Consider the following 24,228-nt stretch of genomic DNA (forward strand, 5'->3'; position numbering starts at 1 on the left):
TAGTCTGGATGGACCCTCACCATTTTAGTAAGGGCAGTAAACTAGGATGGCAGAGGCTAAGCCTTTCAGTCTGATGGAGCTGGATTCATACCCTAAATGAGCCATTGACCTAACTTTATGTGACTTCTGAACATTGCTAAAAACTCCCAGATCTTTAGTTTGCTCACTTGAAAAATGAGTTCTGGTGACTCTGAGTGTTTATTCAGGCTCTCTACCCACTCCCCACTTTTGCTAATAGTCATGGCTTCTTCAGCAAGTTCTGTGCCCGGCAACTTCATCGGCTTTTAACGGGCAGTTCGAACTCCTTGATAAACAACTTGCCTCAAAGGTCAGCTAAATACCAGCCTCTCAGTCAAATGACAGAGCGCTGGTGACAAGGACCTTCTGAAACATTGTTTTGTGTTCCATAAGGGAGAAGACAGATGCTTCTCCTGACGACTAGAGCCCAATTGAAATATTAATTACTGAACTTCATTAGAACTCTACACAACCTGAACTACTTTCCAGTGAGCTAGTCTCAAGGGCCATTTTCTGTTATGACTTAATCAAATGTTCCATCTCCTTCAATCTTTATCATCTCCAATCCCACTCAAAACCTACTTCTCATGACTCCTACAACACAGAGCCCTATGACTCAACTTTCCTAGCAAGTTTGAAAGTCATGAAACTCATCGAATGGATCTAAGAATCCAACAAGAGCCCATAATAGGCCTTATCATGTTTCCTTACATTGCTGTTGAGTCAGCTGACCCACATTGGAAGGAGAACTGGACTGGTGATGAACATCCATCTAAAACTTCCACCCCTCCAAGTATATCCTCTACAGCCTAAGATCTTCTGGCTTCAGAGTTCTGGTTTTGTTATTTTCTGCCTGTGACTTGGGGCTCAAAATCATAGATTCAGAATCAAATTTAGCCATCCATATTAGGAAAGGCTGGGTAAGTATAATGATATCAAATGATTATTTACTTTTATTCATAGGGTTTTAATTCTGATAAAGGTAAAGTTTTATAAATAATGAAGATACAGTTGAAGTCCCAATGGGGTAGATAGGAGGCAAACCCTCTATGTGCAGTGTTAAAAGGCAGCAATAAATCTAGTCATATCTAATTGTCATTATCTCTTTAGAAGAAATTTCATGTCCCATCTCTTTTGTACAGTCTCTTGATTCCTTGCTCCTAACTGTCCACAGTTTGCTTTCCTCGATAATTATATTAAATTAAATAAATTAGAGTCTAACCAAAACTAATTTTGCATAATATCCTAGTCCATTTGTGCAGAGTCCCAAAAAACCTCTAAGCTATTTCTCTAGGCAGTAGAGTAGCTAATTATTTACCCTCCCAGCAGCCTCCAAGGCACTTCTGATCCTATGTTTAGAACAGAGAATGATTTCATTCGATTAGGAGAAAAAAATGCCCACAGCTTTCCTGAGATAACATGAAAATTCCAGCCATCCAAGGGGACTAAGTAATTTACTCTCTGCAGATTCCTTTGGATCCTAAAATAATGCGCAGTGATGCAGAGGCACATGGTCATTATGCCCCAGATTTCCTCATTTAGGAAATCAATTCTTAAACATCGGGGATATGCAAATCCAATTATTCCTGAACTGGAGAAAATAATCATGCACTGAAATCTGTATTAGCATATCTATGTGGAGCAGGCTTTGCCTCCCCCCAGGGTTCTTTGCCACCTGTTGAATTAATTTGGTCTCATCCCCTGACATCCATCAGATTTCACAGATGACAGGGGCAGACAAACTTAATCTGTTGTCAGAGGAAACTGCAAAGTTACAAGAGAGAGTCACATCTCAGCAGAATACAACAGAGGAGAAGCGAAAACTAGAGCAAATGCTCAGCCAATCAGTCACCACATATCCCTGAACAATGCACCTTGGCAAACAAGGGCCATTGAAACCTAATTAAGAACTTTCTCTTCTGGCCCACTGGGGATCTGCACAATGACACAAGAACGGTGCTTAACTGGCATGGTGCTTGCTAAGCAAGCACTTGGGAATTAAATTCTTTCTTATTGTTTTTTAAAAATATCTCTGAACCACCAGGAAATTCTGTTGTCATCATTCTAGAGAGGCAGAAATAAATTTCATTTTCAATCTGATTTTAATGTACACACAGAGCACAGAGGAAAAACATCTTGCATTGTTTTCATCACTTCCTCACTGACTCAAAATCTCCCAAAGGCTTAGGACACTAGTTATATATGAAGCAATATATATATGCCACATAACATTTTGGCTCCAAAGAGTTAGCACATGATACACTCCCCAGCATGTCTTGACTCATTTGGGTGACAAAATTTAGTTACCTGATATTCACTTGCAAATGGGGTATCATCTTTGTTCCCCAAAGAAACAAGTTTTCCCCTCATCACCCTCCTCCCTAGTTCCCTGATGCAAGGCACCTCCCTTTAACTAATGATGAGCCCCATGTAGAGGCAGAAAGCTTGTTCCCGCCTCCTTTCTAGGTTCTTTGGCTAGTCTAATCATTAAATGGACATAAGACATTAATGGGAGAAAAAAAAATTTTGTGTGTATGGGAGCCCCATAAAAATATAAGATTCCCTGGCAGTCAGGTAACTTAAGTATTGGAGAGAGCAGTGGGCTTTAGGAGGGAGGTTGGGCGAGGTGATTAGGCCATCATTGTTTGCTAATTGGTGTTTATCAAGAAACTGAGAGGAGATTTCTACCTCCAAGGAGCAGACATGCTCTAAGAGAGGTACAGAGCCTCTGCCAAGAAGAAACCTATATAAAGTTTAAGCAAACTGAGGGGAATTTGAAGACAATCTGGATCATTCTCAAACTGATCACTAATCTTTGGCTTATTATTAGGGTGGTTTTTGTTGTTGTTTTGTTTGTTTTTTTAAACTGCTGATAAAGTTCTGGAGTGGGTGGTAGAAACCTAAGTGAAATAATGCATGTCAAAGTGGCCAATTCAACACAGTGCCTGGGTTGAATGAAATGAACAGATAATAATTGGTAAACTATTGCACACAAGTTATTAGCAGAATTACTGGTAAACTTACACACACAAATTAGCAGAATTTGAACTTGGATGAATAAAATACCATAAATAAGTGTGTTAGTTATCCTCCTAAAATTTTACTAAATGTGAAATTGTTACCATTGTCATTAGCTAGTTATTAATAATAGGAAAGAAGCAAAAGGGAGGCCAGACATTATAAGATAGCCATTTGGGCAGCTTCGCCAGGAAACTACAACTTTATACTCTCCCAGGGACCTCAGGTCCATTCCCTGCAAATCACTGGGGGAAGGGTACCACAAAGGGGAGATGGACACATGTACAGTGAAGTTGGGGTGATATAGGGAAGGTGCCTGTCAGTCAAACCTGGAATAGAGATCATTGGCCAGAGGCGGTGGGCCCAATGCAAGACTGTGAAAATTTGGGAATACATAATCCCCTAGACAAAGGAAATCTTGCTCTCTTGACTATCTTGGTTCTTGGCTCTCTTCTGGCTCCCTTGCATTTGCCTCTGTCCCTAGAGGCTGTGTGGCTCATGGCCATGTGGGACCTTCACACACAATAGACTGGTAGACTGCAACTGGGAACACAAATTAAGCTAGCCTGATGCTGGTTTAGACTGTGTCCCAACATGGAATAAAAACTCTGGGCAACGTCTTTAATACTAGCTCTGCTGAAGCAAAATGGGACTTCTTCCTCTGTGGGATGAAAGGAAATGGGACCTTGGAAACTCAGGGGTTTAATTCCACAGAAATATAGCTTTCTACAATATCACATCCTCCTGTGCAAGTCTCAGAAAATTCCTTTTCTCATGACATCGCAAGAAGCCCACATCCCCCAGCAGCAGGTGGGGATCAGGAGCACTCCCTACTGGTAACAAAAATATGTCCACCCCACATGAAATTTAATCAAAAAAAGGGAAATGGAAGGAAGGTAGTGATTTAGTTGGGACTGTCACACCAGGCCTTGAGAACGCATCTTTGTTTATATTATAAATACTAATTGGGGTCATGGAAAGGCACATAGAAAAGACATCTAGGAATTAACAGCTTGCCTTTAAAAGATAAAATTTAAAAATGGTCCTTTGACCTTCTTGTTCTACCAAACTACACCATCAATCTTAAGGTATAGATGGGTTTGTAAAAAACAGACCACAGGTCTAAACTGCAGTCATTTGTACTAAACTCCATGTCAGCAAAACAAGTCTTCACTGAATTTTCAGCCTCTCCCAGGAATGTAATTTTAAACCAGCCAACCTGGAATTTCCTGGTCATCACAAGTGAGATAGTCCACCTGAGAGACCCCTCCATCCCCCAAAGAAAAGTGAGATAATCCAGTCTTTCCTTGTTCCTGCCCCCTTAAGCCTATAAAAGCCTACCATTTTTTTACAGCTCTTCTGAGCACCGTTCTACTTGCTGATGGGGTGCTGCCCGATTTATGAATTGCTGAATAAAGCCAATAAGATCTTTAAAATTAACTCGGTTAAATTTTGCTTTTTAACAGGGTTCTGGCCAAGAATGTTTAAATATAGCATGATTTAAAAACTCACATTAATTTTGAAAACAGTTGGGTTTATCCGCATATTAGTAAGGAAACTATTAGCCAAAACGTTATTACTTACTGAAGATCATGTGACAAAACCAAAGGTGTGGCATTTGAACCCATCACTGTCTAACTCCAAACCAACATTCTTTCTGTGCAGATAGTAAAACAGGCTTCCAGGGCCGTTTTGCTGGGCGCCTTTGAAAGGAAAATTAGGAAGGGCTCAATACCCACCGTGACATAATAGCTTAAGATAAACAAAGGGGGAAAACTCAATAACAGCCAAGTTCCAGCAAGTTATCTGCCTCTAATTTTAGAATGTCTACAATAAAACAACAGTAACAACAAAAGTGACTGCTGTCATCACCTTCCCTGTGGGACTGATGGGTCCACATTTGTAAAACAAGGAAAGGAGATGATTATTCAAGAACTGTACTTTTGTATGCACAAATGGCCTGCCTGCCTGTGATAAAAATGAGCTGACAGCCTTTGGCTGTTTTCACATAAAATTTGGGTCCAGAATGTCCCTAGTTAAAATAGGCCTCCCTACTTTTAGCCTGCGTGCATTTTTTCCCAATGTAGGAAGAAGAATTCTTTCAGACTCAGCAACTTCTACCAGTCTTCGGGAGCTCTCTTACACTTCTCCAGCTTCATTTTTGTGGTATCACATAAATACAGAAAAACACACAAATCATAAGGGTAAATTTTCATAATGTGTAAACACTTGTACAAATTATAAACACTAGTTAGATTAAGAATACAGTATTAGAAGCAACCCAAAGCCCTCCCTTAGGCTCACTCACAACAGGACCCCTCATCCTCATTAAAACAAACCACTCTCCTGATTTCTATCTCCATAAATAAGCTCTGACTGTTCTTAAAACAAAATTTAACCTAGTAAATTTGAAGATCTAATTGGCTTTATTAAGTGATTCATAAATTAGGCAGCATCCCATCTAGCAACTAGAGGGGCTCTTTGGAGAAGCAGATGGCTCCAGGTCTAGGATCAGGAAGGTACATAGTAATCCTGGGACATCTCATACTAGAAAGCAAGAAAAAATAGCCAGGGGCATAGGAGACCAAAGATATGCTTACACTGGCAAATTTAGTACAATCTGAGCACAGCGATGAATTATAACACATTTTGGGGTTGGGGTGGGGAGAAATCAAAACAAATTCTATGAGTGGTACCAAAGAAGAAATAACAGATTTACAAAGTCACTATTTTGCTGCTAGAATGTGATTATTAATTCAGACAGTGATCAATTAAAAACAAAGCAAGTGGTAAAGTCACACGAGCCTCAAAGTAATCGTGTAGATAACATCAATTACATGAAACTACGATGGAGAGAGCTGGGGGAAACAATCTTACCTAAGTAGTCACCTGAGCATCACTAGTAATCCAACAAAGTGAAACCGCATTGCCTGTTGGCAGGATGCAATGAGAAGTACACACTATCGTATAGGCAATATTATTTCAACAAACTTTTAATCTGAACCTAATCCTGTGTGGACAAACTGACAAGTTCAGACTGTGGGACATTCTATAAGATAACTGACCAAAACATTTCAAACAAGTTAATGTCACCACAACAACATGGAATATTAAGACAACTAGACTAGATTAAAGGAGACTAGGTTAAGAAACATGCCAATCAAATGCCATGGTGACATTTGCCTGAATCCAATGTGTCCCTTTCAAGGGAGCTCTTTTGTTTGCTTAGACATTCGCAATCACATCTTCAGATGAAGTGACCAATTTTCCACATTTTCCAGGAGCCTAGGGACAGCATTTCAGGAATCTGCAGACCAACTAACTTTACGAGAACACAATGTAAGGTGATAGCAGTGACTCATACCGTAACCATGATTCAGTAGCTTTAGTTAAGCCAAAGGCAGCTCAGCATTTGTGAGTAAGAACTGCTAGGACTGTAATCAATGTTACCTCTGACATTTACACACACCCTTTAGAAGCAAAACACTATTTTAAAACCCTTTAATGTCATTTTATGTAGTTGGTTTCCCTTTAAATGTCTCTTTCTTCCTCCTGAGAATTAAATCAGTTTTAGGAAGGATCCCTCTTGGATTATTTGAACAGCCCTTGATGTTAAGAAACTTAAACAAAAGAAGGCTCTTAATTTGCTTGTAATAGCCTACTGTCTTTGTGACTGCCGACCTTTCAACCCTTCTCTTGCTGATTCAGGAAAGGCAGTGACAGCTTCTTTCTCTGATGGAAGTCCCTGCTTGAGAACCAAATGGGACTGAAGAGAGACATGGATGAGGCTTTTTGGAGGATGGCTTTGAGAGAGCATGGGCCTGCCAGTTTCCGGCACCCAGGAGATGCTCATTAACTGAGTGCACAAAGCAGACTTACTCTTAAAGGAGTGTAAACGTGAGGATCCCTGTGGTGAACATGGGCAGGTACAAGGCCCTGCATGGGAGTCAGTGGGACTCGGCAGAAGCAATAAATGAGTGGGACAAAGACTGGGTATGCCAGTTATGTGGCCTGTGACTGAGATGAACATAGACCCAAATGGGATTCCAGGTGTCTAGATAAGATGCATATACGATACGATACTGTACTGATATAGTCCTGGAAACCTATCTCAGAAGAACCCAAAACAGAGATAGTACATGTCCATTCTCCTGAAGATGAAGCTACTGAGGGCAAAGCAAAGTAGTTGAATTACTTTAACAAAATGGAACAAATTGAGAACAAGCCCACAGCTCTCTCTTTTAAACATACAGCTCGCCCTAGGCCCTTCAGAATAGGAATCCTGGGAAGTCACGAAAGGAATGAAAAGCAAGAACTGTATGCAGAAAAATCAAGACAGAAGCCAGGTCTAAGTCAACCATCAGGATGGGATTTAATAACTTTCCCCCAGAACACCAGGCTCTACCCTTAGGATCTTAGTTCAGGGCCTTCAGCAAATAGTAAAGGCTATCCTTGGGGCTCAGGGTGTTCTAGTTGGGTATATTATTATAGCAAGAACTCCTCTTTAGAAGGCACAGCCATGTAGAAGTATAGAGAATGGGCATGAGAGGTTCATTCTAGCTACCACTAGAATGAACAGATCTCTACTCAGTAACAGTGCCTGGTGTTCTTCACTGGGAAGCACCTGCCTAGTAATAATTCAGACTTCCTAGTTTAGGACTATCTGTGTGCTCACCTGCTCTTCCCAGGTTAGCAATGATGAAGAAGCCCAAAGCTTAATTGGGATCTAGCCTGGGACTCAGCATAACTCAACAACAATTACTATAGGTGGTCCCCTGGACCAAGACACATATCTAAATATTATAACCTATAAGAATCGTACCTGTGTAGCTCGACATCCATAACCCTGCCAATTAATTAAGTTGCCATTTGCCTACCTCTGTTTGCTTAGATTTAACCAGAGAATGCCGAAAGTCATTGATTCTATTCTCACATTATAGGTAAGGGAATTAAAGCTGGCTGAGAGACAGAATAATTTGCCCAAATCTCTGTAATCAATTAGACTAGGAGAAAGTGTTTCTGATTTCATAATTCTCTCCCAGTATTATCTTAGTCAATTATCACAACTCAAGATTCTTGAATTTCAACTGCCAACAAGGCCAGATACAGTCAACGTATCTCTTGCAAATAAAGGTTTCAATGAAAAGAAGAGGCAAAAACATGGAACAATCTGTGTATTACTTGGAGACACTGATCTTAGAGATCTTGTTTTATAATTCCTATGATTTCCCTCCTATGAATTCCCTTTGTTTCCATGTTTTTATTCAAAGTACGGCTCCATCTCCATATGAAGTTGCCTCAACTACACTCAGAGTTCTGAGTAAAATAATGAAATAGAAGGGCACAAGGATTAGAATTAGAACTGATTTTAAGTCTTGATTCTGAGGTTCTATATCTGTGTGACCAGACAAGTCACATTAGTCAGTGTCAATTTCATCATCTAAAATAAGAGGAATTGGTCAGAAGGATGAACCCAGCGTATACATCTGCACCTACTACATGGTCTATTCAAGTGGGGAAAAGTACACACAGTAATGCTGGTAAACAGGAAATCGGGCCACCAAAGGATCAGAAAACTGGAAGAAGTTCTAGGGTATAGAAAACATATAAAAGGTACTAGCAGGACAAATAGAGGAGAGAAAACCACAACCTAAAGTACAGCAAGTCAGAGACACCTTTCAGAATGGAGCCTTGAAGCAGCTTCAAACACAATCCATTTATGCCAAAGTGGGCCCACCCCCTGGGCTAATCATCCTGGTAATAAAGTAGCCTCTTGATTAGATAAGCAATAATATTCCTGCCCCTCCCACCCCATGTTTAAGGAGCACTTGCAGCAAGCAGTCGCTCATCATGTGAACTTTCCTCTAAAGAAAATGGGCAACCTGCATGGCTCCGAGCGCCTGTGAGAGAAGCAGAGAAAGACAGAGGCAACTCTGGACATGCACTTGGGACAATCAGGAGAGAGAAAAAGATAGGGAAGCGCCTCCCAGAGCCAAAAGCACCCATGTGGCCCACCTCCAGGGTAAAGAGCTCTTTATTTCGCTACTATGGCACCCCGGCTGCACTTTCTGTTCCCTATCTCAACCCCCTATAGGGCAGCTTCTTGTTAAAATACCCCACAGCAGACACAGGACTCCAGGTCCGTCCTCCCACCCAAGGAACTGGACACGGAGACTTACACTGTTCTGGAGAAAAGCCCAGCGGCCTAGGCATGCTAATCACTCAGTCTCGGTTTAGGTGCCCTCAAAGTTGAACCTGAGATAGTCACACGGGTGCAGGTGGTTTCTATGGGAGGCGATTCCAGGAAGCAGAGGCGAAGAACAGCAAAGGTGAGATGGGAACGAGGAAGCTGAGTAATGAATGTACAATTTGGGGGCTCCATCCTGGTGGGGCCCTCTCAGGAGCCATGAACTACCTGACACAGAATTGTCTCTCTAGAGAACGGCAGTCTGAGGCATTTATCCACTGGCTCCCCCAACGCACTCTTACAATGAGTAGGGGTTGGCCCTGGAGGCATTACCCAACCCGCATCCTCACGCTGTCCTGGCACAAACTAGGTAAGGCCCAGCATGTCTCAAAACCTCCAAGGCAGAGAAGTGGCAGGCACTCGAGGCAGGCCGTTGGCAGTGCTAGGGATGTGTCAACCAGAGCAGCAGCTAAAGTCCAAAGAGGGCCAAGGGACGTGATGGAGCACAAAAAGTTATCTACTAAATCCCTTCATAAAACTGCACCAACTGCTAAGGATCCTGAGCTATTTAGGAAGAATTTATAGCACCAAAAAAAGCCCAAAGGGATAAAAGAATATTTGACCCAGAGGAATTAGGGTTGATCAAGAAAGAGAACTTTGAAGTTATTCTTGTGAGTTGTCTTCAGACAGAACAAAAGCTGTTTCTTTCAAAAACAAAAATGGACATCTGGGAAGAGACAGCAAACAGAAAAAAAGAAAGTTTCAGAAAGTAAACATGTTATTGAAAAAGAAGTTCAGTAATTGGACTAAATAATAGAATAGATAAGGCTAAGTACCAAGACCAAACTCGAAGAAAGTTTCCTTGAATTGAAAAAAATAATGCCATTTCAAATTGATCCAAATGACTACCAAATCAGCGGGGGGGGGGGGGGGGGGGGGGCGTTCTGCACAATGAATAACTCAGGGAATTTCAGACATCCTAGTACAAAGAGAAACTATAGAAGCTTCCAGAGCTGTAGGAGAAAAAAAATCAAGCTAACATCACATTTCTCATCAGCAATGATGGATGCTAAAAGATGATGCAACATTTTCTTTTTCAAATTTCTGATTTCTAAACCCTAAAATGTATACCCAACCAAACCATTAAACAACTATGAGGAAAAAATGCTTTTGAGACATGCCAGATCTCATAAAACATAAGAGTCAGATAGCTCACATTTAAAAAGAAACCCCTTAAAGAGGAGCTTCAGGAAAAAATGTAAAAGGAAGGGGCTAATGTGATATATACAACACAACAGTGCTGGATAGTACCTAGAAAACATGAAGAAAAAAAGAAGACTCTATTGCGTCTTGACACGGGTATTTTGGAGGTAGGGTTTACTGATACAGAAAAAAAAAAGTCCTACTTTATGGGACTTTACCTGTTTCAAAATAAGTAATATTCATATAATCATGATTCCAAAACAAATGCTATTTGGGGGAATTTTGATTTTGAAAATATACCTACAGACAAAACGCAGAAAGTAATGTTACGGGTATTGGAGGACAATATAAGTCTATACTTACAACAAAACAAAAGTTATATTTAAAAAAAAAAAAAAAAACAATAACAAAAGATAATAGGTGAAGGGAAGAGAAGAAATAGAAGCAATTATAAATATGCTAATTTATTCTCCCTTTAAGAGTATTCTCTAAAGTTGATAAATCAAGAAATGTAAATGTGACTATCATTTACAAAGGTAATTACTAGAAGAACTAAAATAATAATATAATTGACAAAACTGAAGTTTCAAGGTAAGAAGAGGAAGTACAGAATAAGAAAAATGTCCCTAAACTCTTAACTTTTTTATTGCACAAAGTAGACTGGTATTGTCTAAATTTGATATCTCAAGAAATAGAAGCAGAAATAAAAAATTTTTTTTAAAAATTAAAATTCAATGGGAACCACTCAATGAATAAAAAAGAAAATGGTTAAAAATACTTACCTCTAGAGTGTGGCCTTGGGGTTGGGGGAGAAGGAGGGAGATAGATATTTTTATACTGCATTTCAGACAGTTTTCAAAAACTAGATATTTTTCCAAGTTTAGGCATTGCTTTTCAAAAGGATACTGTGATAGAGACTCAAAACCCAAGAGTTTGCCATCTGCAAATGAATGTTCTGGCCTCAGCCATGTCATCGCTGTGATTAGTAAAACCTAACCAGTGCCCAGGATTTGGGAAAATAAATAACCTTGTCACTTGCAACCCCCAAGCTGTGGCTTCATTTTATACAGCCCTGTTAATTCCACTTGTAATCCCCATGAAGTGCAGGGACTTAGGCTATTTCTTATCTTTAAGCCTCTTTTTATCTCGGCAGAACTCAAAAGGATTGCTTTTTTAAAAAGCTGATGGGGTAGGAATTAAAAAAAACAATAAGTGACTAGAGTGCTCGAGATGAAAAGGGATGACAATGATTAGACTAAAATAATTAGATATTTATTCCTCCCTGCACAACTCAAAGGGATCAACATTTCTCCTGTGATAATAAGAATTTTATATATTTCTAAATTACTTTAAAGAAGCTTTTGTTTTCGCTGAAGGTGTGTCAGATCCTAAAATATTCAATAATGTATCAAATCAAAAATATATGAATTCAGTTTCTTCCTTCAGGGAGGAGATCCTCTTTTTAACTTTCTACATCCCTGGGGAGAAAGGGAGGGCACAGAATTGAACGAATGTTGAACTGGTGAGTCTCACTGTCTGGTTAAAGTAGACCCCGGTTGGTTCTACCAGTTGGTTTTGTGTGCTCGGCTGTTTCTGAGATCCAGGTCCCCACCAGCACTAAAGTAGGAGAGAATTTTATAAATTAAATGATCAAATCTTGGTTTCTTCCACTCATAAAACCATCTGGCTCCTAAATTATCTGGGCTCCTTGAGGCTACCAGAACTGAGGAATAAATATACCTTTTGGGAAGGGAAGTAATGGTGTTGAGTATGTAGCTAACAAATCTTCCTACTTTGTTCTTGGGAAAATGGAAACTAAATGCATAAAGGATCTTGAATCCCACCCTTTCCTAATCTTGTGCTTCCCATGCCTGTCCCTTCCCCCCCAACACTCATCTTCCACCCCAGTTTGCCAGCAAGAACTGCGTTAGCCTTGCAAGTGCAATGACTTGAGAAATGATGTCAGCCAAATGGGGAGCAGCAAGCTCCACGCTCTCGCCCCCAGAATAGTCACCTTCGTGGAGACAGAAAAGTGGAACGCTGCGGTGTTTCCCAGGGCCTGGGGCAAGGGAGGACTGGGGAGCTATTTGATGGGGACAGAATTACGGTGTGAGGCAATGAAAACGTTCCGCAGATAGATCGGGTGATGGTTGTATGACAATACGAATAAGCTTTGAGGTTCACGATGGCAGGGATGGCTCTATATCTGTATTGTCACGGCTTAACTCAAGGCCCGATCCAGATCAGGTGCTGAGAATATGTTTGTCAAACTGAGCAGAATACAAAGTCACTATTTCCAAAGATTCCTATTCCAGAGGATGTCACAGAGGTCAAGGGGAGTCCTCAGCTCCAGAGGAACCCAGGAACCAACAAGATCAAGACTATTCGAGAGTGAGGACAGAACTGTGACACCTAGCAAGCCTTGAGCTTTTAGATCCAGAAAGAAGAATGTAGATTCCTTTTAATCACTCATTGCCTGAAACATTTTAACCTGACTAGAGTATTTTCATACACAAAAAGGCAAGTAATGACTGAAACAATCTAATTTTCTGACTCCAAGGGGGCCTTATTAAGCTCTACAAATAAGTCTATTCTAGGTTGTGCTGGAAAAAAAAAAAATTGATCCCACTGTGGCAAGAAAAGGGAGCCCTATAAATCTCAGTAATGTCAGGAACCAAACAGTGCGTTGAATAGGAAACTGATTGGAAGGCCTAAAAAAGAAAATTTGGTTGATTGCAATCCTTATATGTGATAGAAGTTGGATTTTCTCAGTCCAATTGTGCTCGACGGGTATCTGACAAGTCTAACCTGCCAGCTTAAAGGCGTTCAATAAATTCCAAGTTGTTTTTTATGTCAAAGGGTTGAATTCAGGCAAGCTGTGTTGACTTGAAATTGGACAGCTGAAATTTGTATTTTCTGTGGCTGGAAATTTCAGTGCAGATTTGACGAGTATTGATGATTCTTTATTGACATGAAGCACTCGAACGAATCACGGGATTCCCTGAAGTACCATTCTTTTCACTTTATAAGAAAAAATACTTCTTGCTACTAAAAAAAAAAAAAAAAAGCTCATTTTCCCAATAATTTTAAATAATCTTCGGAGCAGAGGATATGACGAATTGGTAAGAAAGTCAAGATTCCACATAGCTTAGAATAAACTAAACTTGTAATGAGGCTATTATTAATATTAACTCCCACAGTTGCTGTTTTCTGGGAACCTCACAAATTGCATAATTTGTCTTGTGTTTCTAAGTTCAATTTACAGGTGCCGCAGTGTCAGTAGTGTGGGAGCTGTGATTACAAACAACACTGATGTATTCTGACTGTGGCAGAGGTCAATGCTTCTTCTAGAAAGCCAGGGCGAGTGAAGATAGTAGTCTCCCTTCCATCATATCCACGCATTAAGCAAGGCTTGTTTGCTCCTGCTGAGTAGGCTCCCAGACATAAATGCTTTCTTTGGGGAGTTCTGTTCCACCTCTTTCTGAAACATGACTCTCGGAGGAAGGCTGAGATGAACGGTGCATCAGGTTATGCTTAATCTTTCTGCAATATTTCATTTTGCTTTAATCCTATAGCATTTGCATTTCTGAAATTAGGGTAGGTGATGCATTGGGGTGGGACCCAGAGGCCTCGTTTGGGTTAGATTTATTATCTACTAAATGACTTTCTTAGCAGATCTCTTTATCTCTGTGTCTGCCAGCTAATCTCAATGCTCTGTCTTGAGCAGATTCTATTACACAAAAATTTATTAGCACCCTTTTTTTTTTTTTAGATCTTCTACACAGCTTTCAGACACTTTATTATTGATAGCAAACTCTAGCTGGTACCCTACAACAGAGCTAGCTAGCAGAGCTCTGCAAAGTACCCAGAGCTGTGAATGAATACACATGATAAGATGTTCTTGACCCTCCAAGTATCCCCAAATTCTTGGTTTTGGAAAGCAAGTTCAGTATTATCCCCAAACTTTTTTTCAGGCCTAACGAGTCAAATTCCTGGAACAAGGAACATTGATAAGAGGTGTGTTTCTTGTGTGACTTCATGCTTGGGCAAAGGCTAGAAACACTATTAAATAGAGGTTTGGGGATTAGGTGAAGAAAAAGCATAGAAAGTTATATTAAAAACATGTGAACAGTCCTGGCCAGGAGGCTCAGTTGCTTGGAGCACTGGCCCATACACCAAAAGGTTGTGGGTTCGATTCCTGGTCAGGGCACATACCTAGATTGCAGGTTCCATCCCCGATTGGGGCGTGTACCAGAGGCAACCGATCATTGTTTCTCTCTTTCTCCCTTCTCCTCTCTCTAAAATCAATAAAAACATATCCTTGGGTGAAGATTAAAAACAAAGATGTGAACAAAGATAGAGTTAAGATAAAGTCACAAGTGTTAGGAACTAGAGGAACAGGAAAGGGCCTGGGGTGTGCTCCTGAGGAAGGTGGAATAGCACCCACTCAGTTTTCTGAGTATCTGTTACTCACTTTGCCTAAATGTGGAATCTGTCAGTTGGCTGATTCCACAGATCATAGAGGACTGAATGTTAAACAACTTGGTTGGAATTCCAGAATAGGTTAGTACATTGAGCCCATCCTATGACTAGGGCGGTAGAGTACAGGAACCTACAACTAATATTGGCGGATGGAGCTGAGGATGGTAGTGCAGATGGAAGTGAGACAGAGATGAAGATGGGGATGAGTATGGGCTGAAGATAAAAAATGGGGAAAGGGGTCAGGGTGGCATGATGGATCTGGTCAAACATGGGGTGGCAGGACCAGGCAGATCTTTGATTGAAAGGTCTGAACCAAAGTCAAGAACGTACAACAGATTGTGGTTCTAATATAGAAAATTCTAGAATGAGCTAGTCAGAATATCAGCAGAAAATAAATGAATTGTTGCTCAGAGCAAGGCTCCAGACATAGTGGGGAAATTGGAGTGCCATGGAGTCAGATGAGGCTGAAAGCAGCCTTTTTCTCTTTCTTTCTTTTTTTTGTTTTGTTTTGGTTGTTGTTGGTTTTTTTGAAAGAAGGAGAGGAAAGGGGAGGAGAGAGAGAAACATCGATTCGAGAGCGACACATCAATCAGCTGCCCTGCAGGGGGGAATGGAGCCTATAAACCGGGCATTTGCCCCACCCAGGAATCAAACCAGCAACCTTTCGGTGCACAGGACAACACCCAAGCAACTGAGCCACACGGTCCAGGGCAAGCAAGCCTTTCTTCATGAACCAGAAACGCTAAGTCATGTTGCTGCTGGCTGAATGCCAGATGCTAACCTTCCAGCTACAGGCCCCAGACCTCTAGCTGCACAATTCAGGCCTGACTACTAGAAGGCTGCTGAGCCCTCTCCACTAGGTCAGGACAAGCTCAAGACATAGGCGGAGCTAGAAAATTATAAAGGAGAGGCAGACATACCAGAAGTGTGCGTGTGTGTGTGTGTGTGTGTCCAGCCTCACAGGGTTCCAAAAGCAACAAAGTCATAAAATCTGTTTTTCATTAAGCAGTAGCTTTATCCAGTAGGAACATCCTGAAACCTATTCATCTCCTATATATATCTAGCCTAAGGCTAGGAATAATTTTTAATAACTATAATAGACCAGTTGTAACTGCATTTTGCCTCTGATAAAACAGATGATAATAGACAGGGGTTAAGTTCATTTTAAAATTGCAAGCAAAAATATGAGCCCATTTGGGGGAGACAGGCCTTCCAAATACTTAAAATGGAAATAGTCACTGGTTTTATTTCTGAGAACAACTGGAGACTCTCCGCAGGGGAACATGCTCCTGACTTGAAGTTAAATTCCGCCGAACATCTAGATGAAAACAAAACGTGGCTTGGGTCTCCAATGGAACATACATTTTCAAGGGCTGTCAGCGTCGGAGCAAAGAGATTTGTCATCGATATAAATTAATTGTCCCTCTTGGGCGTGTGCGTCACGATATGGAAGTCAGCATCTGTTTTTCCTTCCCTCAGGCAAATACACTTGGGGAAGAGTAACAGAGACTGAAAGAAAGGTGCGCGCTATGTGTGAGAGAAAGGGAGAGATCAAAGCAAGAAACACACAAAGAGAGGGACCAGAAAAGAAACAGAAGGGCTCACAACCCCAGGCCGGTAGGAAAACTTCCTGTTTGCAGTGTCATTTGTGGAAGATTTGTGCCTGCTGACTGTTGTGACATTCAAAGGACAGAGAACTGCGAGACTTCTGGCCAGCGCACCTTAACGGTGCAGCCCTTACTGACATGCACTCCTCCTGCATGTTAAGACTCGTGACAGAGTGACAAATCAGAGGTCTTCTGTGGTCCTTTACGGCTACACTTATTTTAAGACATTGACAGTTAGAAAAGTGACTGCTGGAAATCCAAAGAACTGTGTTAGCTTGCCTCTGTCTCCTGCAGCTTCAAATGGGAAGTCTTCAAGGGCAAGAAGGAGCGAGTGGATTTTTAAGAACAAAGCGCTTTTCTCTCATGGATAGACATTAATATGCGGCTCAGACTTCAGGGTCACTTTGGGTTAGAGTCCAGTTTTTGAAAGATGAAGCATTCACACCCTCCTGGAAACACAAGAGTAAGGTAGCAGCCCAGCAGCTGCTAGAAACAGCCACCGTGTGCAGCAAAGTTGGATGTACCACCCAGCCATTCACCACGCCCCATGCCAGCGCCAAAGTCAGCACCATGCCAAGGACGCTGCTAAGGAATACTGAAGACCCAGGTGACTTAAGGAAAGGAAAACATTAAAAAATCCAGTGGTCCATCTCTTAACTTCCGGCCCACACATAATTTCACTTCAGAAAGCCAGGGCGCCCATTTCTAAGATGCCTATCAGAGATGTTCATACCCAGGGAAGCATCTTAAAGGAAACAGCTATGGCCTAACAACATAAAGGGCTGGGGTTCAGACGTCCTGGGTTGTGTGGAATGGGGCACACTCACATCACCTCTCTGCACCTCACATTCTTTATTTGTGAAGAAAACATAATCTCTGTGCATTGGGGCGCTCCCACATGTGACATGAGATTGCTGTTACTTTGTGAGCTTTGCTTTGCCGATGATAAAGATGGGAGCTTCTATTTTCTCCCACCACGTGTCATTTTTGTAACATACATTTTTTTAAAATCAAAGAACTTATTCTTTCAATTATTAAAAGCAGTTATCACCAGGTTTTGAAGATACAAAACTCTTGCCTCCAATAACCTTTCTGTCTGTGTTCCTTCTATGACTTTGTGACCATCTCCCATATGAGAGGGATAAGCATCTAACATTATTCTGTTTGACATGTGAATCCTAAACTTGCCAATGACAGACAAGTCACCATGTACCAAATCCATCTCTACTACTAAGTCTCAGTTTCTTTATTTGTGGAGAAAACATGATCTCTGTGCATTGGGGCGCTCCCACAATAGGAGCCCGGGCAATCATTTGGTCATTGTCATTTTCTCCGTTAGTTTATAATGCTCAGCTCAGAGCATACTCTGAGAACGGAATAAGGGAAGCTTTTTACCCTGAAAATAACTCTGGAAACAAGCCAAATTCAAAGTTGGTTTTGTCACAGAAAAACTGTATTAGAATGCTTGTCTAAAAGAGTCTGCCGTGTCCCTAACTCTGTGCCAGGCACCGAGAGACATCTATAGGAAGAAAAGACGCACAGGCCCGTCTCTGAACATGTCTCCCAGCTCTGACCTCGCCCTCGCTTCCTTTCCCCTCACGCCTGCCTGTGTTGGTTACAGGCACATGCCCTCCGACCGCTGCCTACCATTTTCATGCTTGCTGTTCATCTTTCAGAACTGTTCTCAGTGGGGGTCTCAGCTTGATGAACGCCACAGTCATGGCCAGAGCCAGAAAGGAGGTCAATCAGCATGGCTGTGAACTTGAGTTTCTCTCTGTCACATTCTGTTGCTTGAATGCAATTATGGAGTAAGCAGAGAGTTGAATTTGACCAAGGTGGCGGTTTTATCAAGGGAGTGAAGTACAGCAAAGTCAGAGAAGGGCAAATAAGATAATGATTTATGGGAGAGACAGAGAGAGAGAGAGAGAGAGAGAGAGAGAGAGAGAGAATAAAATGATTGAACATGGCATGGACCTGCTCCTATCTAAGAAAGATATTCTGTATTCCTTTTTCCTCTGGGTGTTTATAGTTTTTGTGATTAGGGAATAGTTTGAGTAGTGAGCGCTCAAAGTGTGGTTGAAGTTCCTCATGTATGAGAATCATCTGGGATATGTATTTAAAATGCAGATTCCTTGACTACCCTCAGTTTCAATCAGACTTATCTGATTGAGAATTTTCTAAGTGGTTAAGCTCAGACAAAACATTTGTATCAAGCTCCCCAAGTGGTTCTTTTGCACACGAAAACTAGAGAGCCATGGAGATAGGTACAAGTGTAAATCTTCACCATCCTCTACTCAGTGATGAGTGTCTTTGTTTCTTTGGTGACCCAACTTTGCTGATTTGGTGCTAGATACCAAAGAGGACATATAAAGGTGGCACCTTTTGTTTTAAAAAGTTCAAACTCCAGATCCATTTGAAGACTATACTATAGAGCATTGATGGATGTGGGCTGTATCTCACAAGAGCTTACCCCTCTCCCACCTCCCTCCCTTGCCACAAACTATTCTAGAACATTAAAGAGAAATCACTAAAGCTTCTCACATCTTATGTCTTACTAAAATTTTAACTTTTATTTTTAATTAATGTGGGTTGTTATAGAGACATGTTTGACCTAAATTTGAAAGATAACAAAATATATAAATTAACAAAGGAAAGGGGCCTGATTTATTCCTTTGAGCTGGATTTGATATGACACATTGTCTACCCATATGGCGTTCATACCATTCCAAGACAAGGAAACTTCCACAAATTCTGCAGTTCAGTCTTTGTATTATAAATAATACCAAAGAGTAATTCTAGGTAGGCTTAACTATAAAAGCAAGTATGGCCTGAAGTTCTTAGAAACTCTGTTTTGCTAACTTCCATATTTGCTTTCAGACTCTAGGCAGGTTTTCTAGAAGAGTTATGCATTCTGGTTCATTCATCCATCAAACAATTCTGGGTGCCAGAGTGAATATAATGAATACATAAGATACCCTGGGGCAGAACTGGCGTTAATATGGTCAAGAGACACTCCACAAAGAGGGGAGGATGAGTGTGAATTATCAACAATGAGTAGAAGTTTACTAGTCACAAATCATGAAGTAGGACACACCAAGTCAAGAAAAATCACCAGGGCAAGGCTCTGGGCCTGCTCAGTGAACAATATGTAGCTCAGTATAGACTCAACAAAAATTGAGGAAGGCGCAAGGCTGGGAAGACTGGGACGTGACATAAGATGGCTTTTATGTCATGCTGGGTAGTTTGAATTTCACTTCCATTCAGGTGGGAGGGAAGGATTTCATCAGAATAGTACCATGACATGAATTAACTTTTACAGAACCCATTTGACCAACATTTGGAGAGTGGAGTAGAAAACAAAGACTGAGACAGGATACCAGAAGGTTGGTGGGGGATATAAAAGTGTAAGTGCTCCCAAGCAGCAGGCCTAATACTCTTAACTTCACAGGGGTTGCTGAGGCCCCTGTGGAGACATGGTGAGAGGCCATCACTCTTTTGAAACATTAGGTTCTACAACATGTCTTCATCCTTAGGTCTCATACAGAGAAACATACTTTGATCCATCAGTTGTACAACAAAAGCACCGGGCTTCCTTAGGATGCAAATGTAACCCAAGCTTTACTGGGTGTCACTGGATTGGATTGTTAGTCTAGATAGACTGTTATCAACATTAACAATCCCAGTGTTACTTATTTCTTTTCTCTCTTACTTACACAGAAACTCCTTCCCTCTCCAGTCTTCACATCTCAGCCAGTTATGTCTGAAGGCCTCCAGGATGCCTCAAAGGGAAGACTGACGATTCTAAGCATCAGCCAGCCATCCTTCCAAAGCCTGCTGGGCACGGCTGTCCCTTAGCAAGAAACCAGCTCTACGACACTGGAGCTACCCTAGAGCCAGAACCTCACGTTGATCTTTGATGAAGAGGAGAATGCTTTCCTCCTTTGGCTATATTCATGTTACATGACTATTTTAGTTTGAGTTTCTAGAAGCAGAGCCTGAGACAGGGGGTTAGTTGCTCATAACTTACTGATGGAGTATTCCCTGGAGAATGGAGGTGAGGTAAGCAGGATGGAGCACGAGAAGATGAGACCAAGGATGTAGGTCTAGCTAAAGACTAAATTCAGCCTGATCCCATGGGAAGAACTCTAGCACTAGTTGTACCACAGAGTTGGCTCCCCCTTCAGGCAAGGGGGCAGCCTTTTATATTCCCATTTCATTCAAGCATTGGTTAAAGGGCTGTTGGGCTAGCAGACTTGGCAGATAGTATTGGTAGATGGCAATGATAACCCTAATTTTTACTCCTTTTCTGTGTCCTTGTTGTGTTCCATGTGACTTTGCAGTTTTTCTCGCTAAAGAGAGAAAGTCTATTTTCCTATCCTATCCTTTGATTTTGGGCTAGTCTGCATCTTGCTTTGGCCAAGAGAATGGGGCAGATATGCCAGTGTCCCAGTTCTGGGCTTATATCTCAAGGAGCTTTGTGTGTCCCTGCCTGCCCTCTTGAGTCTCTGCCATCACCACAAAAACCCATGGCCAGGCCAGCCCAGCATAGAATGACAGACACATGTTGGAGAGCCAAGTCATCCCAGATGTCCCAACCAAGGTCATTCTAGATTAGCCAACAGCCAGCCAACTAATCTGCAGACTCATGAGTGAGCCCAGCCAAGATCAACAACCACTTAACTGTCCTCCAACTCATTCTAGACACAATAATCACCTATTCTTGTATACTGCTGTGATTTGTGGTTGTTTTGGAGCATTATTGTGGCAAGAAATAACTATTACAGTAGGTGTGCAATAAATGTTTATTGCAGATGAACCAGTATGTTATGTGACCAAAGGGGCGGAGAGCTACACCATCATGAAAGAGTTGGACTAAAGCAGAGAAGGGAGATTTTATTCCCTCTGTCTACTCCCAGAAAACTATGTCCAACTAAGGCCTCATCAAAAAGCTGGGCAGCATTGAGTGATATTTCTAGAGGGAATTATACTGATAGATGTCCCCAAAGCTGTCCCTGCTCTAGCAATCTATAATATCTGGTCTTGGCACAAGCCCAGTTGGAAGGAGGAATGCAGGACTGGCATAGAGTAAAATGCAGGAGTGTAGCCATCAGCGTGCACAGAGCAGAATACTCAGTCTTGAGAGATTCTCTGTGTGCTTCTAGCCAGCCCTGCCCCTTCTCTCTCCATCCCTCCATAGCTGGCAACCGAAGACAATTAAGTGGAAAGGCACTTAAGAGCTGGAGCCTCTGAAGCATACTTTATGCCTGTCTCAGTCTCACTGGTTTCATGGGCCCACTTTTAATTTTGTCCAGCAGCCACTACAGGAAACAGGAAAGGTAAATCAAAGAGTTACTTTTTATGAGGCCTTTGAGACCATACCAATAAATTATTCCTGAGGTTTTTTTATTTATCCTCGTGCTGTAGGCAATTTAGTGTGTTTTTTTTCTTGGATTCTTTCCTCCTGTTGCTTTTCTGCACCACCTTCTCCCTGCTCTCAGCTCCATTATCTCCAAGTAGAATATGGTACCAGTTAAAGTACAGACACCGCACACCCCATCTCCAGTGCTTAATTTCAGCTGTATTAGCAACACGGCACTCATTTTCTGGCTGTGCCTATTAAGGTTCACACTGAGAATGTTTGAAAAGAAATTTTTCCGCAGTAAGAGATCATTTTCTACCTGACAACCCACCCTACGTGGTAACTCTTGCGAGCATCCAGCCATACTCTTTTCTTTTAATATGAAACTTATATTGGGGGAAATATGAGTTTTCTAGTTTAGTTCTTTTAATCCCAAATAATAATAGCTCTATAGGAAAACACCGAGTCAGAGCATGAAAGCGCTAAGTGAATAATTAGTCCTGGCAAGACACAGGTCAGTATGAGAAGCTCTATGGCTTTAAACCTGTGGAAAGAAGAAATGCGCACCAGTCCTTTATCCCATTCCATCCGTGCCTCTGTCTGCTGCTTCTGTTACTGGTTCTTAATCTACCTGATTTTGCTTTGGGTCTCAGAACCAGGCTGGAAACTACCAGAATACTTACGTAATCCAGGTCTTTGGCAAACATAACACACACACTCGCACTCGCGCACACAGGCATAAAGGCTTAAATACTCACAGGCAAGGAGAGAGCCATACCCATCGAATGGGCAGGAGAGAGCAGGAAGGCAAAGACCTGATATAGGAGTGCTCTGGGGAGGGGGGAAGAGATGGGAACAGAGCTTGATGCCCTCTTCCTCCAGGCTGGACAGCTGGCCAGGCTACTTCCTTTGCTTCCTGGGCCCACTATGCTCTCCTACCACCTTACTCCCATCCGCAGCAGGGGTGCGTAACCTCTTGTGAATCCATAACCCTTCTGAGAGTCTTTCTGAGTCATAGACATTATCTGAAGATACACCTTTTTGTATCTGCATCTATCAGTGTGTCTATTATTTCAGCTATCCCGTGAATCATTGGCCCAAAAAAGCATTCTCTGACCTAAGATTCACACACAATTGTCTTTCTACTAATGGCATAAATGTCTTGTGTCATTCCCTCTGTGCCTACTGACCTCAACTCACCCTCTTCAGGTTTCTCCTCTCTTGGATTTGGTTGACATCTCTGCCCTTAACCAGCTGGATTTTCCACTACTCAGCCACAAGTACACTATTACACAGGAGCATATATGCCACCCCTAGATCTACAGAAAGGTGTTTTCTCCAGCACTTGGGATCTGCACAGCACATGACTTCCTTCAGGTGCCAGATGAAATAATTTTACAAACTAAAATTCATTTGAAAAATGAGAAGAGTCTCTAGACTCTTTAAACCAAGCTGCCTTGGTTTCAAATATAGTTTTACCACTTTTTTAGCCCTTAAATACACTTACTGAGGCTCAGATTCTTTAAATTTAAGGGGGAATAATGATATAGCTCTCACCTAGAGTTTCAGTAGTGATTAAATGATATGATTCTTGAAAAGCAGCTTAAGTATGGCACAGTGGCAAATCAATACTAAATGAACGTTATTATTTTATTAGTTGCTATTGTTGTAATGGAAAGTCTTAAAAAATATAAATTAAATTATGGGAGTCATAAAATAAATATATAGTTGAATATAAGAAAACTGTAAATATAATCTTTCAAGTGAATGATGACTATATATGCCCAATTCTTCCAGCTTTTTTAAGAAATTGGACTAAAGTGGCTCAGGACCCCTCCATGACTGTGGAACTTCGTGATATTCATAGGTGAAACTTGTCTCAGGTTTTGTTTTCTGGCTCTCTCATTCTAAGGTTTTGGAAGCAATGTTATGTTGGCTTTTGAAAGATAATTTGGAAGCTTTCCTTTTTACTCTATGCTTGGGGACAATTTAAATACGATGGAAGTTTCTGTTCCTTGAAGGTTGAAAGGATTCACCCGGGAAACCATCTGTGCCTGGCACTGTTTTAAGGGAAAGTCTTTAAAACTTTCTCAGGATCTTGCATGTTTGCCCAATGAGAATTCTTCTCTGTCATCCAGGTTTCATTTTAGTACTGTGTATCTTCCTAGGACATTACCCATTTCACCTAGTTACTCAAATTTATTTGAAGAGAGTTTTGTAAAATATTCTTTCAGAGATCTTAGGATCTTCTCTGTCTTCAGGGTAAGTCTTCAGTTGTAATTCTGTGTATGTACACTGTTTCCTTCACCCACTCCCACTTTTTCATTTACTTGATTAGGCAAACTTGGGGTTAC

Source organism: Miniopterus natalensis, chromosome 15, assembly GCF_054644295.1.
Source record: "Miniopterus natalensis isolate mMinNat1 chromosome 15, mMinNat1.hap1, whole genome shotgun sequence".
Classification (NCBI taxonomy): Eukaryota; Metazoa; Chordata; class Mammalia; order Chiroptera; family Miniopteridae; genus Miniopterus; species Miniopterus natalensis.